The sequence below is a fragment of the Primulina eburnea genome, unplaced genomic scaffold, assembly GCF_022965805.1.
Source record: "Primulina eburnea isolate SZY01 unplaced genomic scaffold, ASM2296580v1 ctg739_ERROPOS11973397, whole genome shotgun sequence".
NCBI lineage: Eukaryota > Viridiplantae > Streptophyta > Magnoliopsida > Lamiales > Gesneriaceae > Primulina > Primulina eburnea.
The window spans coordinates 86029-111952 of NW_027331510.1; the positions used below are offsets into that span (position 1 = coordinate 86029).

At 42.3% G+C, this 25924-nt stretch overlaps 2 pseudogenes; both read right to left on the reverse strand.

Annotated features, from left to right (window-relative positions):
* Positions 1–75: 75 nt before the first annotated feature.
* LOC140822147 (D-cysteine desulfhydrase 2, mitochondrial-like) lies at positions 76–16730 on the reverse strand (annotated as a pseudogene).
* Positions 16731–17313: 583 nt separating this feature from the next.
* On the reverse strand, positions 17314–23412 carry LOC140822163 (trans-Golgi network-localized SYP41-interacting protein 1-like; annotated as a pseudogene).
* Positions 23413–25924: the final 2512 nt, after the last annotated feature.

Consider the following 25924-nt stretch of genomic DNA (forward strand, 5'->3'; position numbering starts at 1 on the left):
AGACCGACCACTCGAATACATCTCATTTAAAAACGGTTTCATCCTTCTTATTAGAACTATCCAGTTACAGGTACACCATCACAAATTTGAATGTGCTAATGTCTTTTAACTCTAATATAAATTTAGACAGTCTCAGTTTGCCCTATGACACAATTCCTTTACCTGACAAAATACAAAACACTGATAAAATGTGTTAAGGACCATCCTTATTCAGTAAATATCTATGAGCGAACTCAAAAATGCGATCGAAAACGTATATAAAATTCAATGCTGTAAGACTAGGTCCGCCTTTACTCAGGCAGAAAAAATTACAAATCTTGGAATGTGATAAATTCATTTCGGGAAAGTGCACAGCTTCAAAAGTTTAGACTTGTACTATTTGACACCTTTATCTGGCATTTTAAAGTGAGACTTGCACCGCTGCGCCACTCCAAACATTCCCAACGTCCCTCCAGTGTGGAGCATTACCACTTTTGCATCGTCTTCCTTGTTCTCAGAAAGTTGTGTAGCAAGATCCCAAGCCGATAAAGTATATATAGGATCTACAAGAATACCGGTTTGCTGTGCTATTCTTTGGCGTTCTTGAACTTCCCCTTCTAATATCTTGCCAAATCTGCAAGGACGTCACAAGTGTGTTGTCATTCGGAGCCATATTTTGGGGACTAGAATAACTGAAACAAAGACTCGATTACTTTCTTGGTAAGCTCCGTTCCACCCAGTTTACGATTACAAAATCTACTCCACTTCCGAGGGGGTAGTCACCAAGGGAAGACGTAAAGCATGCAAAAAATTCAGATATCAAGTTTCGCTCCATTTTTCTGTATCCGTCAATATCATCAGCCAGCATTATGGCAATAATCTCCCATGGAAGCCTGGTTCTCAAAATGGCAACCAAAAAAGAATCTCGATAAGCGGCTTGTTCTCAACAAATTTGAGTAAAAAATCAACATAATTCGGATAAAGATATACTTAAATGGTATAAAAAAATAAGGTGGATCAATCACCCTAAACATAAAACACCAAGACCCAAACCAATAGCTGTAGTCCCGCTGCCAGCATCTACAACAATTTTTAGAGCTTGCTTTTTTTCCAAACAAATGGTCCTGGGACAAGTACCGAACCAAACGTACAAGTCCTATAAGGAACAACGTTTTAATGACATCTCAGCAAAGCATCTGATAAAATAAGAATGCACAAGAGGACATGTAAAACTTTTGTGAACGCAACTAGGGGAAATTTTTAAATCAGCCAGAAAGATATGCTCATTTTTTAAAAGGAAAAAAAATCGATAATAGCTCCAAAAACAATTGGATACCAAGCAACGCTATGGCATCTCCTGCGCCTTCATTGATAATAACAACTTTCCTTGTTTTTTCTTGATATTCAACGGTATCTTCTTCTGAGGACTTGTAATTACTCGCCAGATGATATAAGGAGAGATCCTCAAGAAAATCCCTGAGCCAATAAGTAGAGCCATTACAGCCAAGAACCAACTCGGCATGCCTTGTTAGCATTTCTTCTCTCTTGGCATACATGGATCTTGGAACATAAACAACATTTCCATACAATTTAGAAACCAGATTTCATCCCGTTAGAATTTCAGGTTCTTCTCCTCTGAGTAACAAGTGAGATTTTAATCCTCTCTCTGCACATGAAACAGCTGCATGTTAATGAAACAAAAGGTTACGACTCTGTCAGATATAATTCCAGCAAAACAGCAATAAACTTAAAAATAAAAGCATGGGACATACCTACAGCTGCTGTGTGCGCACTTTGGCAACCGCCACAGGTGACCTAAAAGGATCCATTATGGCATTATCCAATTTTTACAAGTATTTTAAGAAACTGACTTTTTGGGGGTGTTTTTAGTTTATTACCAGCAAAATACTCATGTCACCAAATGATTATTTCATAAATAGTCGTCTGCAGCAAAACAAGGAAACAAATGGAAATGTGAGTGCTTGCTGTTTTTTTGTTTTTTGATACACTTTTGTTGCCGTTTAAGATTATCAAAACATTAAAATTTACACATACATAGGCCATGCCAGCAAGATTTATAACCAAAATTCACAACTTAAGGCAGAAAGAGATTAAGAGAGCCACATGAAACTTCAAAAGATCATGATCTCACCACATCAGTTGCAGCATTATCTTCAAGGACTGGAAGAATTGCGTCTAATTTCCTGGCCTTGTTACCATTCACCAATGGATGTAACAAGTCGTCTCTCACAACATAAAATGATGGAAAAGGGTGACTCTTTTGCATCATCCCTTCACCAAGACAAGGATTGTTGATGTTCTTGAAAGAATTGTTCCCACATAATCCACCTTCCTTTCGATACAAGGTCATTACTTGGTTGATTTTCGTGTCTGGGCTGCTTAAGGCCCACCTTCTGTCAAGCAATTTCGATACAAACTCTTCATTACCCAGATTATGCTTCAAGAAAACACCCTGAATCAAAGGTGCCAAATTTGATTGAGATTATCCTCAAAACTACTCAGCATATAAAATAGACAAGTACGTGTTGATTGCTAAATTGTAACAATAGACTCGGCTTGTTAAAGAACAAAAATTACAAATGGAATCCGTAGATACTCTCACATGGGAGAGTGAGAGTGAATTTCGCCATTATTTTTATAAATACAAATACTAATCTTTCACCATTTAACTCTGACAACTAAGGCACCGTAAATTGCAAAAGGAATCTAAAATGTTTAGGATAAAACTCTTCAAGAAAGATCCCATCGACCAATAATTATAACTTAAAAACAAAAAAACAAAAAAAAATGCTCCACACAACCAAAAAAACAGTCAACACCAATTCTAATATTTATACTGATGTGATCCGGATAAAATGAATGAGCAGGGTCGGGTGCTTCACCGGGTCAAATCAAGAATTTATAGTGTTTGGGAAACTGAACAAGGTAGATGGCTTCGCTCGTGACCTGCAAACAATGAAAGGAACTCGTGAATGGGCGCCGGGAGGGTGTCCGGCGTGACCACTCCGATGCTTAAGTCAGCAGGTTTGTCGAGGAAAAACTTAAAGCAATATGTATGGATGCTTGAGAGTGAAGAAATTTTCAGACCTGTAAAATGTCGACAATACCTGCTATTTGAAGAGAAAACCGGGGTTACCTTGATGCGCGTGCTCACCTACTACTTGTACCTTCGGACGTTGACGGCCTGTCGGGTCCCTTTCCACCCGATAGCTTCGTGGGTACTCCAAGAATAAGGGACGTTGACTGCATGTCCAGTCCCTTTCTTCTCCATATTTTCAGGGATACGTTCAGGTGAAAAACGTTGACTTCCCGCCCAGTCGCTTTCTTCCCTTCAATCTATAAGATCTTCTGAACATGTTACTCGAGTATTGAGCCCTCGTCTTTAGCGCGAAAGCCCGGCCCCTAGTTACCCGGGAAGTGAGTAAATACCCGGTCATGCATGGAATGCCCAGTCAAACGAAACTTCCCGGGTCATTCGAGACCCGGGCCCTTATAGGGGTATCACCACCTATCCCTAAAATAGTCGGGCTAGAGTTTCACTCGCTGTCCCGATTGGTGTGAAACAATTCACAGTGTGTAATAGCATCGGGGCCTTTAAATATCCCGTAGGAGAGATGTCACGCCTGGATGGTTTGTCTCCCGGACCCGAATGAATGCTACAACGAGGTGCACCCAAAATTAATTCCTACTCGAAATCGCTCCACATTCCGAGAAATGGATAAGTCTGACACCTCGACGGCTGTGCACGTCTTTTCACCTCCCGGCACAATTTTCAAAACCTATCTCCACCGTTCAGGCTTCCTGAAGATCAGCGGTCATTATTAATTTGTTCTTATTATAAATAATGCCTTACCCACTCGCCATCATATCCGCAAAGTGTTGCTAGAAATATATAATGGCAGGTACTAGCGGTCCTAACGTCCCCGATCTGGCGGAAGAGTTCAGAAATGCGTCTGCGGAAAGGCAAAAAACGGAAATAGAGGAGGAGGTCTTTCACCGAATTCTTGCCTTCTGGGAGGCGCTGCAGGAATTACAACTTCTTTACTACTGTGGAGAGGCTAATACTCCCCGGCTGCTGGCGAAAGTGGAGAAGTATCGGGAATACTTAAATATTTCCGAGTTGGGGGATCCTTTTGAAGAGGATCGTATGTACGAACTGATGCTCCGTAAAGAGAGGAACATTCTCACCGACATCACTGGCACTAAGAGTTACGAAGGAAGGGCTACACGAGAAGTGAGAAGTTGGATGTATCTGTGGAAAGCCTTCGTAGAGGAGGCATATTTTGATGTAATTCGAAGTAATTTTGTTAAATAAAATTATTATCAGAGTTTACTGTCTTTGTACCCTTTTATCTGACGCATATCCCCCGGGCTGCATAACTCGACTGACAAGATTAACTAATAATAAGTAACAGACGGGGATGTGAGGATTCCGTATTTCTAATAAAAAGAAATGCTCGAGTTCCGCCGTTTCCGGGCGCAAACAACGTTAATCCTCACTCATTAGTGTTGATGATTCATGTCTATTCCACCCAACTACCAACATTGTTTATTATTTTAAGAAGGATTGTTCAGGATACCTCAGTATGCTCGATTCCAATATATCCGTTGGCCTTAAAAGGAGCGCGCCGGGGCGTCGTATCTCCCGGGTTTATAACAACATGCCGGGGTCTGGAACCCTCCGGTCTCCAGAGAGAGTGTCGGGGCCTCAAACTTCCCGGACCCAATGCAAATGTCACCCCGCTCATTGGGATGCCCTGATTGTCACGTTGAGAGGTGTCGGCCTTAATCACTTCCTGGTGACGCTTCGTATTTCGGGGAATGAATGAGAGCCGACGCCTCGGTAATCACGCGTGTCCTTTCCCCTTCTGACGACTGGCATTCCAATACCTTGATATTCGCGCCAATCTCTTCGCCTACCTGGATAATAAAGGTTACGTGCCTATAAATATAGGAAAGCATGAGGAGGTAAAAGATAACACCTTCGTCATGGCTAGCTCGAGCGAATCTACAGCACGCAGTGGTATACACGTCCCAGCAGCCACTATACTGCATCCTCACCTGGAGGGTCTGAAGAGGACCATCGAGGAATTGGTCCTATCCAAGGTAATGTCTCGGTGGCATAAGATCCAAGATCTTAATGCCTCGCTTCAGGAGGGTTTGGCCTTCACCCGGGCACAAAGGGCCGTGGCCAGAAGATACAAACAAGAGCTTGAGGTGAACCACGTTGTGGAACTAGCTAATGATGAGGTTCTGCTTCATGCGATGTTGTTGAAGGAAGAGCGTCATCTGGAAAAGATTTCGTCCTCCGAGTCTTTTAACATCGCCCAATCTCCTGAGCTAACCCACTGGTTCCGTGAGTGGCAGCATGTCGTAGCTGTACTGATAGTTGGTGCTAGGCATGAACGATTCCTTTATGAATAAAATTTGCTTATTTGTTTCACTTTTTTTCTTCGCACGTTAATTTAATGATGAACCGAACATAATTCGTAAATACGTGACTAAATCATCCCGAACAAAAATCTCATCTACTTTAAATAAAGTATTAGGGTTCCGTTTGGAATTAAACGCCGGGGCCTTGAATTTCCCGGATTTAAAATAACTCACCGGGGCCTGCAAACTCCCGACCTAAAAAATAAGGTGCCGGGGCCTCAAACCTCCCGGACTTACCCACGCGGTCTCGGGACGATATACCACTTCTGCTGAAAACTTTTACCGAAGGAAAACGTTTCGGATTCCCAGTCGGGCACCTCGGTAATCGTTTCCGCCCCTTTACCTTCTTAGCACAGTTTTTAAGGGACATCCTGACCACCCACGTGTCTAGATTCGACGGCCTTCATCGACTCCTACTCAAAGATAATCATAGGAAACGCTTCGGCTGGTTGGGACGTTTTGGCTTCCCCATATTGAGAGACACTCGTCTATAAATAAAATGGTAGCCAACCGAAAGGTGATTATCAGCGCGGTATGTCTAACTCAAGTGGATCCACTGCTTGCAGCAGCACTCATGTCTTAGTGACAGAAGCTATGCGTCCTCGTCTAGAGGAATTAAAGAGAAGACTTGAGCTCCGTGTGTGGGTGAAGGTCATGGCGGTGCGGGACAAAGTTTACGATCTGGATCTTACCTATCGTAACGGTCTTGTCCCCACTCGGGTACAGAGAGCAAGGGCAAGGACGTATGTCCGAGAGTTTGCAGTGGCCCGAGTTACAGATTTGGTCACTGACCGTGTTCTGCTACACATGATGCTTCGGGAGGAGTGGCGTCAGCTGGAGAAGATAAGGACTTACGAGCCTTTTGTCAATCTTCGGATTCACGAGTTGACCAACTGGATAATGGAATGGCAAGATGAAGTATCTGCCAGGATTACCATTGTAACCACTCGCTGATGTCTCCTATAATAAACATTTTTATCGCAGTGTATTGTCTTTTTACTATCTTCAAATAGGCTTCTTCATCGATTTACGCATATTAAAATATATACGATATCCCCCGAAGATAGTCAGGGCCTGATACCTTTAATACTCAGAACACAGAAATGCCGGGGCCTTAATCCTCCCGGACTTAAGATAAAAGATGCCGGGGCCTAAGACCTCCCGGGCTTAAGATAAAAGATGCCGGGGCCTAAGACCTCCCGGGCTTAACATAAAAGATGCCGGGGCCTAAGACCTCCCGGGCTTAACATAAAAGATGACATTTCATACCCGTGAGGGATTATCACCAGGTTAAAATAATATGGACCCTACTGAACAACCGTCACAATCAGTTTGCGTTCCGAGTAAATAAACCATCATGACGCCTCGATCTGCGCAAACGTCCTTTCATTCTGCCCGTTGGGGTTTTCGAAGCGCATCGAAACCGCACACGTGTTCACTCAATCGACGATCCCGATCATTTCCCGTCTCCTATATATAGCGACCCTAGGTTTCCCCAAAAATTACTTTCAAATCAGCATCCTCGGCGAAGCCCTTGCAAATTCTTTTCTCGCAATTCCGGCGTTCCAAGCCTTCTTGCTCCGACGATCTTCCACCGTATCAGTAAGTTCTTCCTTTTCATTATGTCTGACTCTACTTCCTCTACCTCTGGGGCCAATGCGCGAGGCTCGGCGGGGTATGAATCTGCTGCTCTTCGTTCTGATTCGTCTCCTTCTCCTACTTCTCGCCGCCCTTCTATCCAGACTGTCCAAAATCCTATAAGTTCAAAACCCCAATATTCTTCGAGACCTTCTAAACCTTCTTCTTCGGGCACATCCCAGATCCCCAAAGGAGATAAGGGTAAAGGTAAAGCCCGGGCTTCCAACCACCCTTTAGCCGAGGCCCCCGAGATTCCATGGTTCTCTTCTCTGAAAAGCTCCCTGCGACCTGGAGCAGAGAAAGAGCTTCGAACCCTAGGGGTCATTCCCTCTTCTTATCCCATTCTTATACCCGGACCTTCTGACCGGGCGGATCAACCCCCCTCGGGTTATATTACCTTTTTTCGGGACCAACTCCGCAACGGTCTTCGATTTCCCATTGCTCCGTTCTACATCGAGGTTGCCAAATTCTTTGGTGTACCTATCAACCAATTTCATCCCAACTCTTTCCGAATCATGGCTTCGGTTTTTGTTCTCTTCCGTACGCATGATTTGGTAATAAATTCCAAAGTTCTGCATTACTTCTTTATTTGTAGATTAGGAGACAATGCCTTTTCCCTCTCTGCTCGGCTTAATGCCCGCTTTCTTGATGACATCCCTTCCTCTCAAAAGGGGTGGAAAGGAAGATATTTTTTCATTCGTCTCCCAGGTTCCCTTGACTGTTCAACCGAGTTTCTCCCTTCTCTTCCCCCTCAACCAGAACTTCCTCAAGCATACAAATCTGAAGAGTTTTATGTCCGAAGCCTCGCCCTGGTAGAGGGTAGAAAGTTTTCTTCCTCCGTCCTCATTGCCCAAGAACAACTGGTTGCTTATCACTTAAGTGCCCGGGTTGAGGACCCGATTGACCAAGTAATTGATGAAGTTGCTGGCTCGGACCTTCAACCCGGTAACCTTCCTTTACATGTTGTGCGATTATTCCCTAGCTTTGTATTTGCATTTGGATTTTACCCTTTTCTGCTCTTTATGCAGATTTAATGGAAGAGGCTTTTGCCAAGAGATGGGCAGCCGAGAAGGCGGCCAAGGAGAAGAAAAGGGCAGCCCGAAAGCCTGCTGCTGAAAAGAGAGCAGAGGATGCGGCGGCTCGGGTGAAGGAGGCGGCCCAGGTGCAACTTAAGAGAGCGGCGCCTGAATCCAGGGAAGACGATGAGGACCTCCTCCCTCTTAGCCAGAGGCCAAGAAAAGTCATGACCATCCCGGTGGTGACTCTTAGCGAGGATGATCAAGCGGGAGGTCAGGCTTCCTTTCAAGCGATTCAGTCAGACACGCCTCCCCCTCTGCGCGATGACCAGGCACCTCTCCAAGAACCTTCCCAGGAATCTCTCCGAGGGCATGTCCAAGAATCTTTCCGGGGGCCCCACCTTCCTTTGCAGCCCAGCGAGTCTGTTTTCTCCGCCAGAGGAGATTCCCGGGTCGGGGCAGACTTCCTCAAACAAATGCTTCTTCCTACCGATCAAGCCTTTCTGCAGAGCATGCCGCCCACCCCCCGATGCTTGGATGGCTTAAACAAACTTCTGGCTGTAAGCTTTTTCCTTCCCCTCTCTTCTCTCTCTCTCTTTTTTTTTTTTTTTTTTTTTTTTTTTTTTACCTGCCAACCTTGCTTTCTTTTCGAAAAACAGGGTGCACATATGTTAATGTCAGCTTATGAAGAGGTGTCCTCTTTAGCCAACCACCAAGCCCCCAAACTCCAGGCCTTCCAAGAGACGCACGAGCTTATTCGAGTGGAGCTTGCTCATTTGAAGAGATTCCATTCGGAGACAGTGGCAACCCTTCAGGGTTCTGCGGAACTTGCACAGGCGGAGCTGGCCAAAACCCGGGAGGAGCTAAATGAAAGTCATATCAGGGAGGAGACTCTTCAAAAGCATCAATTGATTCTCGATCGCGAGAACGCCTCCCTGATGGCTACCGTGGAAGAACAAATGTCCCGGGCCGAAAGAGCAGAGCAGGCTCTAGCTGAGTCTGAGCTCCAAAAAGAACAACTACGGACTTCCTTCCTGGAATCCTCCGAGTTCAAGGCGGCTGTTGAGGATCGAGCCTATCCTTTCTTTAAGATCGGCTTCAAAAGGTGCCTTCAACAATTCCAGGAAGCCGAGCTCGTCCCCAAGGATAGAGCCAACTTTCCGGATTTCGGGCTAGCCATTGCATCTCTTGCAGGAGCCGGGGTGGGAGGCAATGAAAGTACATCCGAAGAGGAGGACGGAGAGGAAACTGCAGAGGAGGAAAAGCAGGAGAAGCCCGTAGAGGAGGAGGAAAAAGGAAAACCTGGAGAGGCAGAAGCGAAGTAAATAGAGAAACCAACAGAAGAGGAGAAAAAACCAGAAAACAGCCCGGCTAATATAGAATAGGCTTGTAATCTTTTTATTTTCAAGCTCGCTCCCCGCTTTCGGGCTTCGTAGTAATGCAATATTTCCTTTCCTTTTATCCTTCTTCGCAACATTTTTAAAGATTCAGTACTCGATCCTTATGTGACCAGGATATTCTTGTTTTAACAAATCTAACAATTGGCCAAATGTTGAGAACTAACTAAGATACCAAATTAGGTGAACGGGCATTAGCCTTCCGCGCTTTAAATGGATATTTGTGATGTGAGTGCTTGGAACGAACGGGCACTTATCAGGATGTAGTGCCCGGGGTTTGTGAGGAGCTAGGGTGTGGAACCTTAGACCGGGGAACAGATCCCGGGACTTCGGAATGGTCGAGGTACGGAGCCCCGAGCCAGGGAGTAGTACCCTGGGCTTATGTAAAACTAAGGTGCGGAACCTTAGGCCGGGGAACAGGTCCCGGGACTTTGGAATGGTCGAGGTACGGAGTCCCGAGCCAGGGAGTAGTACCCTGGGCTTATGTAAAACTAAGGTGCGGAACCTTAGGCCGGGGAACAGGTCCCGGGACTTTGGAATGGTCGAGGTACGGAGCCCCGAGCCAGGGAGTAGTACCCTGGGCTTATGTAAAACTAAGGTGCGGAACCTTAGGCCGGGGAACAGGTCCCGGGACTTTGGAATGGTCGAGGTACGGAGCCCCGAGCCAGGGAGTAGTACCCTGGGCTTATGTAAAACTAAGGTGCGGAACCTTAGGCCGGGGAACAGGTCCCGGGACTTTGGAATGGTCGAGGTACGGAGCCCCGAGCCAGGGAGTAGTACCCTGGGCTTATGTAAAACTAAGGTGCGGAACCTTAGGCCGGGGAACAGGTCCCGGGACTTTGGAATGGTCGAGGTACGGAGCCCCGAGCCAGGGAGTAGTACCCTGGGCTTATGTAAAACTAAGGTGCGGAACCTTAGGCCGGGGAACAGGTCCCGGGGCTTTGGAATGGTCGAGGTACGGAGCCCCGAGCCAGGGAGTAGTATCCTGGGCTTATGTAAAACTAAGGTGCGGAACCTTAGGCCGGGGAACAGGTCCCGGGACTTTGGAATGGTCGAGGTACGGAGCCCCGAGCCAGGGAGTAGTACCCTGGGCTTATGTATCTTCAGTTTTACGTAATATCACTTATAGTAGACAAAAGTATGAGAAAGACGATCCTTTATTATTTCTTCCAAGTGAAAATTACATTTGCACATTGGCTAAGCATAATATTTTTTCAAATGAAGTACATTCCAAGGTCTCTTAAGAAGTTTACCCTGAGCATCTTCTAGGTAAAAAGATCCTGAACTGACTCTTCTGATGACTTTGTAAGGTCCCTCCCATCGAGCCTCGAGCTTGCCTACATCCCCAGCTGGATTAACCTTCTTCATTACCAAGTCCCCTATTTGTAAGTCTCGAACCCGGACCTTTTTGTTGTAGGATTTCATGACCCGGTTTCGATATGCCTCCATCCGGATCATGGCTTGGTCCCTCTTTTCCTCTAATAGGTCCAGCTCCATTGCACGACTATCCTCATTGTTGCTTGGGTAAGATTCTACCCGGGCAGATGTTTGACCGATCTCAACAGGAAGGATGGCCTCAGATCCATACACTAGGCTGAACGGAGTTTCTTGAGTAGGTGCCCGAGGAGTAGTCCTGTATGCCCATAGTACACTAGGTAATTCTTCTACCCAATCCTTCCCTTTGCCTTGCAATCTGGTCTTTAAAGCCTGTACAATGATTCTGTTTACAACTTCTGTCTGCCCATTGGCCTGAGGGTATGCAACAGAAGTGAAGGATTGGGTGATCTTCATTTCCTGGCACCAAGATGTTATTTCTTTTCCTTGAAACTGTCTCCCATTATCCGAGATCAATCGCCGGGGTATGCCGAAGCGACATACTATATTCTTCCATAAAAATTTTAAAACCTCTTGCTCAGTGATCTTAGCCAGGGCTTCGGCTTCCACCCATTTGGAGAAATAATCCACGGCCACCAACAAGAATTTTTTCTGGGCTCGAGCAACTGGAAATGGGCCGACTATATCCATACCCCACTGGTCAAAAGGACAAGATGCCCAAATAGGCTTCATAGGAGTGGCTGGGCTGTGTTGAAAGTTGGAATGATGTTGACAGCTTTCGCAAGTTCGGACCACTCGAGCCGAATCATGGTGAAGAGTCGGCCACCAGAACCCGGCTAGCATCGCTTTTCGAGCTAAAGATGTTCCCCCCAAATGCTCACCACAGCATCCTTCATGAATCTCTCGAAGAACATAAATCTCTTCCTTCCCGCTCAAGCACTTCAACAATGGTCCCTGGAATGATCTCCGGTATAAGAGATTATTTAAGAGGACAAACCTGGGGGCTTGTCTTTTTATTCTCTGGGCTCGAGCTCTTTCCTCGGGCAATTCATTGTCCCGGATGAACTTGATCAGAGGGGTCATCCAAGAATCCTCGGGCGCTGTCAATATTTATTCTTCTTCAATAGTTAAAACTGCTCGGGAAACAAATAAAACCTCCCGGGTGTTGTCTTCAGACAAAGAAGCAGCCATTTTTGCTAGGGCATCAGCCTCTCCATTTTCTTCTCGGGGTATCTGTTCGATGCTCCAATCCGCAAATATGACTGTCTGGGCCTTGATGAGATGCAAATATTTGAGCATTTTGTCGTCCTTGACCTCATACACGCCCTTGATCTGCTGAGTAATCAATTGTGAATCGGAATACAATATAATCCTAGCCGCTCCGATTTCTCGAGCAGCTCGGATGCCGGCTAGAACAGCCTCATATTCTGCTTCATTATTTGTTACCCGGGAACCAATCTTGACTGCCAATTTAATCTTCTCTCCCGATGGGGAGATTATCACGACTCCGACTCCACATCCAAGCAAACAAGAAGCCCCATCTACAAACACCCTCCATCTCTCTTCCTCGGCAGGTTGAATCATCTCAGACAAGAAATCGGATAAAGCTTGCGCTTTTATGGCCAGCCGGGGTTTATACTCAATATCGTATTCCCCCAATTCCACATTCCATTTGACCATCCGCCCGGATACTTCAGAATGAGTCATAATCCTTCCAAGCGGGCTGTTAGTAAGAACGATAATAGGATGTGATAGAAAATAAGGCCGCAATTTCCGGGCAGTCACAACTAAAGCCAGGGCCATCTTCTCCACTTCACTATACCGCAACTCGGGACCTCTTAGGGCGTGACTGACGTAATATACAGGCTTTTGATCCGAGCCCTCTTCCTTTATTAAGACAGAGCTGACAGCATATTCAGTAGTGGATAAATATACAAACAATTTATCCCCGGGCTCAGGCTTTACCAGAACTGGAAGCTCGGCTAGATGCTTTTTAAGATCTTGGAAAGCCTGCTCGCACTTGTCATCCCATCCGAACTTTTGGGCTTTTCTGAGAACCTGAAAGAAGGGATAACTTCTGTGGGCTGACCGAGATATAAACCGAGATAGGGAGGCAATTCTCCCGGTCAGCTTCTGCACTTCTTTGACAGATCGGGGAGAAGGCATACATAAAACAGACTTCACTTTTTCTTGGTTGACCTCAATCCCCCGCTCTGTCACTATAAAACCCAAGAACTTACCACTCTTGACTCCAAAAATACATTTAGCAGGATTGAGTTTGATTCCATAAGATGTCAGAGTGGTAAAGGTTTCTTCCAAATCAGTAATAAAATTCGTCACCTCTTTTGACTTTCCCAGAATATCATCCACATATACCTCCAGATTCCTCCCCAGCTGCTTCTCAAAGACTTTATCCATTAAACGCTGATATGTGGCCCCTGCATTTTTCAACCCGAAAGGCATCACAACATAACAAAATGTACCTCCCGAAGTGATGAAACTGGCCTTGTCTTGATCATGTTTTGCTAAGGGAATTTGATGATATCCCTGATAAGCATCCATGAAACTGAGCAGCTCGAAGCCTGAGGTGGAATCCACCAACTGGTCAATCCGGGGCAATGGGTAATGATCCTTGGGACAAGCTTTATTGAGGTCCCGAAAATCAACACACATCCTCCATTTCCCGGCAGCTTTGGGTACCAGCACCACATTTGAGAGCCAGGTAGGAAAATGCACCTCCCGGATGTGGCCGGCTTGCAGCAACTCTTTCACTTGTTCATCAATAACTTTGTCTTTCTCGGGACCAAAGTGTCTCTTCTTCTGTTTGATCGGGTGAGCTCCCGGGAGAATGTTTAATTGATGCTCAGATACCAGGGGTGAAATCCCTGTTAGTTCCTGCTGGGACCAGGCAAACACATGAATATTAGTCTTTAAACAGTTAAGTAAACTGACCCGGGTGGATATATCAAGGTCTCGGGCCACCCGGATCTGTCGGCCTGGTCCTATCTCCACAGCTTCCTGCTCTTCCTCTGCTACAAAATGGACCTCTCCTTTCTCCACTCCACCCTTCCAAACCTCCTCCACCCTGGGCTTCTTCCCCTCCTTTTTCGACTTGCCCTGATCTGCCCGGATACCCTCCACATAACATTTTCGGGAAGAGGGTTGATCTCCACGAACTTCTCCCACCTGGCTTCCCACTGGAAATTTGATTTTCTGATGATAAGTAGATGCTACTGCTTTCAACTCATTCATGGCCGGTCTCCCCAGAATGATATTGTAAGACGATGGGGAGTCCACCACTGTGAAGGTGGTCATGACCGTCTTCTTGATGTCCCGGGAGCCCAGAGTGAGTGGCAGAACAATCTCTCCCTCCGGATAAACTGCATGTCCAGCAAAACCGAAAAGGGCAGTCTCCACAGCTTCCAACTTAAACCCTTGCAAATCCATCTGCACTAAGGCCTCTTTGAAAATTACATTGACCGAACTGCCGGAGTCCACAAAGACTCTCAGAATGTCGTAGTTGGCCACCCTGGCTTGGATAACCAAAGCGTCATTGTGGGGCATGTTTATTCCCCTTAGGTCCTCCGGGCCAAAGCTGATCACAGCCTCGTTCCTCCTGGATCCTTCCACCTCCAGACACTCCCGCCTACTTCTTGATTTCCTGGCCCGGTTTGAATCTCCATCGGTGGATCCTCCCGATATCATCTTAATCAATCCAGCAACGGGGGACGAAGGGCTCCTCTTTTCAGATTCTAGCTCCCTCCTCCCACCCATATGGTTTCCCGGGTTATTTCTTGAGTCTACTCGAGCATGAGATACTGGTGGCCGGGGGGTCCAAGGTGGACCTCTCGACCTCTTGGTATACTGGTCATGCCCCTGATTGGTGGGTGGGACGTAACCTCTTTTCAAAGCTTTACAATTCTCGGTGCTATGCTGACACACACCATGCCTGGTGCAAAATCCACTTTTCCCGGGTTGGGACAGCTGATGACTAGGAATTGGCTCCCTACTGCATTCCTGCACTTCTCTTTCACGGATAATTTTCAAAGGCACATGCGGGGAAAAGTGTCCTGGATTACCCCGCCGCGGTCCCCTCTCCTCGGGCCTAGGTGCCCGGTCCCCTCTTTCCTTCCTGATGGCTTCCCTCTTCTGTCTCTGGGCTTCTTCCATATTGATATATTTCTCCGCCCGAGACAGCAAGTCCTCAAAATCTTCAGGCACTTTTTTCGTTAATGACTTGAAAAACTCACTCTCTTTTAGGCCTTGAGTGAAGGCAGTGGTTTTTGTTTCTGCAGCACAAGTTGGTACATCCAAGGCCACTTTGTTGAACCTCTTGATATACATCCTCAAACTTTCCTCCGGCCCCTGTCTCACTTCGAACAAACTGAAAGCAGTTTTCTTGTACTTCTTACTGCTGCTGAAATGGTGTAAGAAGGCTTTCTGGAAATCCTCGAATGATTTAATACTCAATGGAGCCAATCCATCGAACCATCTCTGAGCTGAGTCCACCAGCGTGGTCAAGAATACTTTACACTTGATCCTATCGGTGTAACAGTGCAGCATAGCCATATTTTCGAACCTAGCCAAGTGCTCTTCCGGGTCCTCATTTCCATCATACGCCTTTACCTTAGCAGATTTAAAGTTTCCAGGAAGAGGTTCCCGGATGATAGCCTCAGCAAATGGTCGTCCTTTGATAGACGCTCGGGAAGTTCCGCGATTTTCCAGCTGTCCTTCCAAAACTTTCATTTTTTGTTTTAACTCCAGCATCTCTTCGACCATCGTTGGTGACTTAGAGCCAGCAGAAGATTCCTCCACTTCTCCCCTCTTCTCCTCTTCCCTCAATTCCTGCTGCTGTTCCTGCTCTTTTTCTGGTTCCTTCTCGGGTGGTACATCATGGTGGGAGGCTTCCCGCCTAGCCATAGCTCTTTCTACGGCTTCATTAATGCGCTTATCAAACTCCGCTGGAGTCATAGTGATAAGATCGGGGGGAGCGTCCTCTGGTATCGAATGATTCGCATCAACTCCCTGGACCCGGGAAGTATTCTGGTTAGTTTTCCTTGTGTGAGCCATATCAACGCCCTAGTCTCAAGTTTCCCACAGACGGCGCCAATGATGTGATCCGGATAAAATGAATGAGCAGGGTCGGGTGCTTCACCGGGTCAAATCAAGAATTTATAGTGTTTGGGAAACTGAACAAGGTAGATGGCTTCGCTCGTGACCTGCAAACAATGAAAGGAACTCGTGAATGGGCGCCGGGAGGGTGTCCGGCGTGACCACTCCGATGCTTAAGTCAGCAGGTTTGTCGAGGAAAAACTTAAAGCAATATGTATGGATGCTTGAGAGTGAAGAAATTTTCAGACCTGTAAAATGTCGACAATACCTGCTATTTGAAGAGAAAACCGGGGTTACCTTGATGCGCGTGCTCACCTACTACTTGTACCTTCGGACGTTGACGGCCTGTCGGGTCCCTTTCCACCCGATAGCTTCGTGGGTACTCCAAGAATAAGGGACGTTGACTGCATGTCCAGTCCCTTTCTTCTCCATATTTTCAGGGATACGTTCAGGTAAAAACGTTGACTTCCCGCCCAGTCGCTTTCTTCCCTTCAATCTATAAGATCTTCTGAACATGTTACTCGAGTATTGAGCCCTCGTCTTTAGCGCGAAAGCCCGGCCCCTAGTTACCCGGGAAGTGAGTAAATACCCGGTCATGCATGGAATGCCCAGTCAAACGAAACTTCCCGGGTCATTCGAGACCCGGGCCCTTATAGGGGTATCACCATATACAAAGAAGATTAACAACAGGAACTTACAGGATATCTTGGCAGCATCTGAATTCTCATACTTGGCTTCCGAACATCAATCAAGCAAACGCTGAGTATGAAGCCTGAAGAGCCAGGCTTCGGCCTTTCTCTAAAGATAGGAGGGACCATAGTAATCACGGTGCCTTGCTGGAAAATATATATTTTTTAAAAAAAAAAAAAAGAAAGAAGAGAGGGAGGGCAGTCCGTTGGTGTTTTTAATATAAAGTAAGAATAGGCACGTTTTTTGGTAACACGTATAAAATAATTTAAGGTCCGTTTAGTTGGGTTATAAAACTTGATAGGATTTTTTAAATATATAATATTATGATTATTAAAAAATTCGAGTAGGTTGAATAAAATGATGACATTTTTCATTTGATTGATTAAATTTTGAATAAAATGACATATTTATTATAAAAGTTCAAGAAAAAGGTGTAATGGAATAATTCTTCCTAGATAAGGTTTCTACTTAATGTAGCCGGATATGTGATTTGCAGGGACACTAGTCTCAACATGTTCCGACAGATCAATGGATAATCACATGAGATCTATGAAATTTTAGCTACTTTCGAATGTCACAGTATATTCCAACAATACAACGTCCCTAGTATCTATGCTTCACATGGTCAGCGCTATTCAAAAAATGATTGTTAGTTCGCAGGTGCCTTAAAATGTATAAAACTTCCCAAACATTTATTCACCTTTGTCTTCATCAGACTCATTACTGGTTATCAACTATTCAGACTCAGCATCGATATTGATAGCAAGATGATCACTTGAACCCTTTCTCGTAGTCCTTGCATGAGCAGCAGATGGAACAAGAGGATTGGTGTTACTTGTACCACGAGCTCCCTGAAAGTTTAGAGACAACTATCATACACCAATTCACAAAACTGTTTATAAGTTGATGAGTAAAATAGCACGATTAGATTATGTTAGCAAGAAATAACCAAACATCAAACAGAACTTACGATCTCTTGTACAAGTTTATCAAGCATGTGCAGTAGCCATCTTGCTCCAGCTACTTTGTTCTGCATCAAATCATCACCCCCGAGCTTCCTCATAATATTATGCAAACCTGATTCAATCTCTACCAACTCATCCATCTTTTCTTCCGCTAATTTCTCGTAAATCATGTAATCTTCAATTTTACTTTTCATAAATTGAATTTCAAGATTCCGTTTCTCAATGGTTGACTGTAGTTCTTCCTTTTCCAATGACAGGGAGCTTACTTGCTTCATAGGTCCTCATAGGTCCATCAAAACTAACTATAACGTAGAAAAGCTTTGTTACATCAGCTGAACCATCCAGCTCCTTGTTTCCAAATTCAAATGCAACATTAGGGACTACAATCCCATTCATCTTATGTAAAATGGATTTTATCTGAGCCACTGATAAGGGACGGTCTTCTAATTCTGAAAGAAAACATGATAGCAGAGAAATAAACAAAAAGAAACACGAAAAGCAGTTAATTACAGAAAATGACAGTAAGCTAATGTTTTCCCATAAACGAGGATGAAGCACCATGAAATCTGGATAATGAAGTAGAAAGTTCTGTCTCTCTTTTCCTCAAGTTATCCTCCTTTTCCTTATAATCATCTAGCTTAAGCTTCATTTCATCACATGAGTTTTGCAGTGCTTCTATATCCGTCTCCAGCATGTATATTTTCTCTCTGTAAAGATCTCTTTCTTCCATGACTTCATCACAGCTTAACTTGGATTCTTGCAAGTTCTACTGCATATCCTCGGTCACACACGTCAACTTATTTATGACATCCAGAAAAAGTTCACCTAGATCTTGACTGTGTCTAGAAGCATGCGACAACATTTCGGCTGTCTTCATATGGTCACTGGCAATTCCTGCGGAGGCGTCACCACCGAATTTTCCCAAATCTATGGACATTTTATCATCAAACTTTACAAATTTGAGGATAGAAATCAGATTTGATAGATTTTTCTGCACATTAAAATCCACTTCCTGAACGGCATCAGTATAAGAAGATGATAGATTTCTTATATCACTTTCCAACAATGCTATAATATCCTCCTTCCTTTCCTTATCTGCCTCCATCTCCTTCACTTGTTTTTTTAAAGATTTTATGTACTCTGTTGAACTAATTATTCCACCTTTTTTGATGTGTAATCCATTCAACAGCACTGCAATGGATTCATCCATACACGAAGAGAAATTTTTTACTTTATCGGCTAGTATCTTGTCCTTAAGACTAAATCTTTCAATCATCTTCTGAATAAGATACATAATATTCTCACAATCTGCTGCATTTATCTCGTCATTCGACAACTTACTCATATTCAAAGCACCATCTGAGCTGGATGATTTGGTCGAAATAGAATAAGTATCCTAAAAAAATTGTGGAAAATACTGAGAGACCATCAGATGAGAAAATGCATGAGATGGGAGGAAATGAGTTAGACGATTAACATTGACTTGTATTTCTACATTTCGGGTGAAATTCAGTAAGAGTATATAGAATTGCATAGCACGCTGAAAAGGAGTAACCATAAAGCAATAAGCACATTCAAACAACTATCGTACCTCCATGATTGAACAACAGCCTTGCAGCACTTTTGAATCCATTTCCTTGAAAATATCCCTCATTTCATTTAGAAGAATTTCCATGTCTTTCAGGCTCTCAAATTTTTTTGTGAAACATTCTTCTAACAAGTTTGACAGCACCTCCACTTTCTGAAGCCATTGAAGATTGTTCAGCTGATCCAGTAGCTCCAGAGGCAAAATCTCCTTGCCTCCACGCATTCCAGCTAAATCTTCCGTGCAAGATTTCAACTTAAGAGTCAAGACCTAAGATCTCTTTTTCAGCATTTTTATTTTCTTGAACAAGATCTGCCATGTCATTCTCTGCATGTATTAATGCATCTTGAAGCGATTTAATTGTTGCGGTGGCATCAGCCAGCTTGCTAGCCTGAGATTCGGCCTCATCTTTTAACTTCTTTACCTCATTATAACAAGCTCTATCAACTTGTAACTTGCTGTTTTCTTCAGTTAGCAGGAAAATATTCTTCTGTGCCTCAGAAAATGCAGTTTCAAGGCCCTGTACAGTTTTATAAGCATCAGCAAGTTCACTAATATGAACATAAAATTCCTCCTTCAATTTCTCTAGCCGCTCTTCAGCAAGTGTGCTTCTTTCTACTGCTGCGTCTCTACTATTCATCAACTGGGAAATACTGTTCTCTGCCAGTGACAAAGTATCTTCGAGTGCTCTTCTACTCAAAGAAACCTCTTCAAATCTGCTTGTCTGAGACGAGGCTTTCTCTTTTGTCTTCTGTAGTTCTTCCTCGAGAAGTGTCTTAGAAACTGCAAATTCTTTCTTCTCATCCAAGAGCAGAGATATGTTATTTTTTGCCATGGTTAAGGCAACTTCAAGTGATTCAGTCATTGTCTGGGCTTCAAATAACTTACCTGCCAATGAACTTGCTCCATCCTTTACTTTGATCAATTCTTGTTCCATTTCCATCTTTGCAATTTCACGCTCATTAAGATATCCAACAAACCATTTCACCTTTTCTTCAAGCCCTTCAAAAGCCAAATCAGCTGTAGTAGTGGTGCCTTCAATAGACTCTATGACTCTTTGAAGCATATTGCTACTGTCTGCTAAAAACTTCTCAAGTTGGTCAGCACGCTACTGTGTAGCAACAAGATCAATCTCTAACTGAGAAATCTGAAGTGACAACTTAGTGATCTGATCTTGGCATTCATTATAAACGGATAGGTTCAGCTCTTCTTCAGATTTCAACCTATCAATTTCAGTGTTCTTTTGTATTTAGAGCTGCTTTCAGATTTTCTCTTTCTTGGAAAAGGCCCTTGCCTTTCTTGACAGCCATAGATAACTTCTCCCTTAGAATGGATCATTTCTCCTCCAACTGTTCATGGCTTTTCTGCATCACGGATTTCTCACCCTGAAGTGCATTAAGTTCTTCAGTGATCTCTTGTGATTCATTTGACAGCCGATTCACTTCCAATCCATCCAACACATATTCTTCAACAATTAGCTCATAAAGCCTTGTTTCCTGCTCTCTAATATACAGAAGACTCTGGAACCTTTCTAACATTCTGTCTACAATTTGTAACGATTTGAGGTGATGTTTCTTTTCTTCAATCTTTGCAAAGCAATCAACAATCGTGGTGGTCATATCAGACTGCTCTGTGAGAGCTTCTTGCTGACCTACATTTGCAAGCCCGGATGCCTCGAGTAACATACTAACTATTCCATCCATCTCCAGCAAGAAGCGATATTCCCTTTGAACAACAAGTTCATATTTGTTTCTCAATTCCTCCAACTTCATTTGAAGATGGTTCTTTTTTATAGACTCACTAACTGTGACTCATTCAGGTCATCGATCGAATGATTAGCAGTTTCCCTTGCTTTAGCAAGCTCATTTTGTGACTTTTCCAGTGCTTCATATTTGTTTCTATAGTCCTCAAAAACTGCTTGAAGATAGCCCTTTTACTGCATTTCAGCCAAAAATAAAGTGGTGAGGCAATAAATCTCCTCATTTGCTGCTGCCCTTGTTTCAGCTATCTTGTATTTTAACTTCAAAGCTTCTTCTATAGATAGATGATATGACTCCACAAGCCAATGGACTCGGGCATCTAATTCATTAGAAACAACTGTTTCTGGAAATGTAAAAACAGATAATGCATTTGTCAGTTTATGGTATTGAAGAGATGAAGCCTTCAGTGATTTGTTCTCATTCACAAGCCATCTTACTTTCTCAAAAAGATCTGTTGACTGAAATTCGTGCATTGCCACACACTCCCATAATATTTCTCCAGACTTCTGAAGTATCATGTCCCTTTCTTCAAGAGATTCCTGAAGGGAATCTGCAGCCTCTAGAACACCCGATTTTCCAGCCGTTCAATCATACATTTTTCCAAGTCGCTTGTTTTCTCTGTCAATTATAGCTTCAGTGAGTCTCTCTGCTGTACCAAAGCCTTTCCTTTTGTCACAACCATGGCAAGCTTCTCTTTGGTGTTAACATAACTGTTTTTCTCCTGTTCAAATCCGGCACTCTGTTTTTTCATTTCTGTACTGGCATTCTCAGCAATAGATTTCTGTTTCTTCATTTGCTCACGCAATTTCCTGTTTTCATCTTCCAAATATCGCACATTTTGGTAACAAATTCGCTTCATTTCTTCTAAGTTCAAGTATTTTATCATGAGCAATGACAAAAGTTTCAACTTCGTCCACCATGCTGATGTTCAATCCAACCGCTGTCAAACATGCCCTTAGTTGGTCCATTTCAGAAAGGAAGAAATTGAACTTTTCGACCAAAAATGTAACAGACTTCTCAACACTTAAACAATTTTTCTGCATTTCCTCCTTCCAACAACTCTTCTTGATGGAGAGTCGTTGAGAGGGAAGATAATATCCTGTTTACAGATTCCTAGATGTTCTTGTCCTTCCCAGGCTCAGATTCGTGTAACTGGGACTGCATAAAATTGCTTGATTGAAATAACTCAGAAACTTTTGCATTGAGAAAATCAATTTCCTGATCTTTTGTAAGTAGCACAGAATGGAGTTCTTTAACTTTTTCCTCATTCTGAGCCCGTTCATCCAAAGCATGGCTAAGTTCTGTCATAAATGCTTTCCGTTCTTTCTGCGTGGAAAATAGAGTTGATGTTCAGTTTAACTAAACACACAAATATATTAAAAGAAGTAGTGGTCATCCAAGAGAGAACCTCGTGATTTCGCGCGGATTCATCTTTCTCAGCAATACTCTTTTCAAGCATATCGCACAGCAGTTCCATCTCAGCCATCAAATGTTGGACATTGATGTCACTGTCAGATTCTTGAAAACCATTATCCTGCAGATTCTTCTTCTCGACGGATTTCTGTTCTGATTCTGAATTTTCTATCTCATCCATACAATCAACGAACATATTCTCTCGTCCCCCATCCTCTGCGGTTCTCATCTCATTTGTTCCATTTCCAAATAATTTAAGGCCACATTGGTTAAGCCTCCAAAAAACACCTGCATATAAAGACATTTCCAGTGCAGAGTAAGGCAACAACCATTTTTCTATATTTCATCCTTTTCCAAAGTTAATCAAATGGTATTAGCAACAAAAAAATGATGTTTACAAGAGATATATCAAAACATTCCACCAAAAATGAATATGCATTCAAAAATATATATAGAATTTCAGCACATAACATAACCACAACAGCAGACAAATTTATGTGAACCTCAATAAGCAACTAACATGCCCACATCAAGAAACCAATGAAGAAACAATATAGAGAATCATTCTTTAATTGAATTAACATGCCTTGTCCCGACGACCTCTCCAGACACACGGGTCGAAATTCATCTATTTTAACACGGATTAAGATTTTGCTATCCAATTATATGCTCGTCTTTCTGACTCAAACTTAAAAGCTACCTGAATTTTTTAAAAATCCAAATTGAACGAGGCCTTACATTAAAGGGTGTGAAAAGTAAACTTGTAGAATCCAAAAAAAATAGTATAGAATGCACACCTGATCTACTGAATCACCAACACTATTATCTGCTGCACCATTAGTGGGCTCCATAGGAGTAAACACTGCACCTTCCTCGTATAAAAACGCATTCCTCAAAGGGTTAAAAGACATGTTTACTAATCATTACACACAAATGGAAAAACCACAGATGGAATCGCCTGTTACACGGTTTTCACGATCTGCCAAACAAGAAAAGAGATAAAAAAATCCAATCAGATTCATAAAAAAAAAATCTTGAACTAGTGTGCAAACACACACACCTATACACATGCATGTATACAAGATAAAACCAGGAAAAAAAAATGAATGAAAACCAAATTAAGTAGAATAACAGATTTTACTATGGAATTGTTAATGGGTTTTTGTTGAAGAATAGTTACAAGGTCTCTCGGATTTTGCAGCGGTGCAAAATACTGTAAAGATTGTGCATTTATTCAGTTGCTCTACCAGCCTTCACAGGGAACACAAGCTGACCGTGATTAATTTGCTCATACGACGTCGTATTTCTGAAGCCAAACAATTTGTTTCTCTTTTCTTCAAGAATGATATACTGTTAACAAAAAGTCAATTGACCCGACCCGTATGTAGGATGTGGGTCAGAGTTACACCCTATCTATATGCTCGTAGATGGGCTCAACCAAATTGGTTACTTTGCAACATTTATATACGTTTTGGGCTAACAAAGCCGACTCCTCGTCAGTGTTGGATAGTAGTTTACTTAATTAAAAACAAAAACAAAAAACAAAAACAAAAACAAAAACAAATTTATATTATAAAATTAAGTTAAGAGAATGATTTTGAACTATTTTATTCATAACTGTGAATATTTATAAACTTGTAGATAGAAAGATGGAGATATCAATTTTAATAGAAAATATATTTACATAATCATCTATTTTCAAAATCATATCATAAAATGATTATCCACACATCAACTACTTGGTTGAATCTTTCATTTGACAAGATGGTTAGTTGAAACTTCACGAAGAGTCACGTGTTGCCTTGTTAAAACATTGACAATAAAAACGAGTGGGAAAAACTTGAGCGAAGAAAAAGAATACAACGATAGATAATCTTTCTTGTATGTTCTCTTGACGATATATGCATCTCATTAAAACATTATTAGGAAAAATCTGATAAGACAAATTAACAATTTTTTTTTGTATTAGATGTTCATAAATAGTATAGTTTGGATTATCTTAATCATCATAATGACTTTTTTTATTTTATTGAAGATATAATATTCGAGGTAGAATCTAATTCAAAGCATTGATGGATTTTTCTTTGTATATCACTGTTTAGTCAACACATCCATGACAAGTGAGAGCATTTTCTCATAATCGACACCCATGCATCTATGATGAATTTTATTTGATTAGCCAATATAATGAATATTATTTAATTATAAAAATTTATATTTTTATATTTATAAATATATATGTATAATGAAAATTTTATATATTAATACAATTAACATGATATAAGCATACATATCTAAATTAATAAAATCTAATGGTCTCAACATTATTATTTTATAACGGTTTTACTTAACGAGCATGTAATTTATAAGCCACGTCTATCGCTTAGATTTACTCTAAAAAATTATAAGGATATAAATTAAAGGCATCTTCAATGTCGTTAATTGAGCAATAATCAACATGAACGTTTGACTTTTGAGTAGAGAATAAGAAGATTTTGGTGAAATTCTTGCTTTTGAATAAACAAATGAAAAGGGGCATTCGACTTTTGGAAAATTGTAATTATATTTCGGAAAGGTGCAGAAAACATTTTATTGGGATATTTTTCAATTGAGCATTAAAAAATTAATAATAAGTTTAAATCAACTTATATCAAAATAAACATATATACATGTTATTTATATGTCAGTGTGTGATAAATCCAAACTGAAAGATCGATCTATATGGATAGAGGATTTGATTTCAAATTATTATGAAAATAACTAAGAATAATATGTGAGAAACATCGTATCCATATATTTAAACATTATTAACGTAAGTGGAATTTTTTGAAATTATTTCGTTTCAAATCTCTCCATCCAAATACAACTTGAGATTTTGCAGTTTATGTCAAGAGTTTATCTCTATCAAAATAATCTTTTTTCTTCGCCAAAAGGGAACATATTAGTGGGCACACACCTTGAGAAGGTTCAACTATGAAATTAAAATATGAAACACTGAGGCGACCTTTGAGCGCAGCGAAGAAAGATGTAATTTGGGCTAACGCAGAGAGTGCAGAAAGGAGCAGAAGTAGTACACGCCGTCAATCCCAATGTTTTTGTCATTTTGTCTAGGCTGAAATTCGACAATGATCTATCTTTTTTTATTAGCAAACCTGTGAAATTGAATTACTCTAACAAATTTGTGTTTGAGCTTCATAAGTATAGTTTCAAAGACTACACATCATGGCAATCAGTTAACCCTAACCAAGTATATTGGCAAGTTGCTGCAATAATTCTCCTTTGAAACTCTCAAGTTTCGAAATGAGTAAAACAAATTTATAACCAATAAACTTCATATAATGAAGAAAAATAAAAAATTTACCTAGGCTGCTTTTTGTCAAAAGGTACAGAAAGATCTAAATTCGCGATAATCTTCTTTTCAATCGTATCAAGCTCTGATAATAAGTTGTCAAAGCTCCAACCAGGTTGTGGATCGCCGTTATCCCATTAATATTTGGTGGACAGCGAAGTTCCAAATTAATGACTCTCTTGAATGTTGACAACTTCATCATTCAGACTGCGCGTCTTTCTTCTCTCTCTC